Source organism: Trichechus manatus, unplaced genomic scaffold (genome assembly GCF_000243295.1).
Source record: "Trichechus manatus latirostris isolate Lorelei unplaced genomic scaffold, TriManLat1.0 scaffold00141, whole genome shotgun sequence".
NCBI classification, from domain to species: Eukaryota; Metazoa; Chordata; class Mammalia; order Sirenia; family Trichechidae; genus Trichechus; species Trichechus manatus.
In genome coordinates, this window is record NW_004444077.1 from 1315466 (window position 1) to 1316582 (window position 1117).

Here is a 1117-nt window from a genome sequence, read left to right on the forward strand (position 1 = left end):
TCCATAACAGTCAGCCTCATAATGATTTCTTTGAAGAAGGTAGCACTCAATTGAGTATATAAGCCCTTATACATGAATTATGAAGTCAGTCTCATTCCATTGTGATCGTATTTTCTATTTTCCTTAGCAACCATAGGAATACATAAGTGTTACTGTTACTGTAGTTTAGTTTTCTTACCAGTCACTAAGTGTTCCTTTAATATATCCTTGTGATAATTTTAATGAAATTCATTCTTTGAATCAGAAACACTTTTTGTTTTCCTGCCCAGAATCATGCTCTGTTTCAACCATGAAACTTTGTTTTGTCACCTGATTACATTATTGGATTGTTAGTAAGTTTTGTATCGGATTACGTTGTATCTTTAACTTTGAGAGATTTAAAGCTATTGCCATTTTACTAAAGTGTGCAGGGATTGCAAGCTTAGTGGATAAGTTATCTCAGTTTTGGTGCTGCGTTTTTGTATAGATTCTTATTTTATAAGTTCATGTAAATTGATTCCTTTAATTACATTTCCCATCATTTTTCTGTTCATAATCCTTCTTTGCCTACCAAATGTGTTATACTGGTAATCCCGCTATACTTTTCCATTCTTATCTACTTTTTTTTCTAGCATAAAGCCTTTTTTCACACTTTTAGTCATACTTGTTTATTGAAGATACCATGTTCCTTTTCAGTGCCAAAATTTTGTCCTTACTATTTTTACCTACCTTAAATCTATTTTTCTTTTATTTTTTCTGTTCATTAAATTCATTAAAATTACATCAGATCACATCTGTTCAACAAAATTTCTAGTGAAATTGAAATACTTACCCTACTGATTTACTTTGACCTTTTCACTTCTATAGCACTTATTTTTATCACTCATTTGGTTCTAAATGAATACTACCTTTCATTTTTATTAATCATATGTTTGTATGTTTTAGTTATACACAGACATAATAATCTTTGGAAGGACAGGGATCATGATTTTTCTTTCTGTGTATTTCTTTCAGAACAACGTATAGCACGATTCAGAATAATTCATAAATTTTCAGTAAATTATTTGTTGAATGACTGTTTTACCATCTTCGCTCAGATATTCCACGCGATTTTGCCTTTGAGGACCATTATATAACA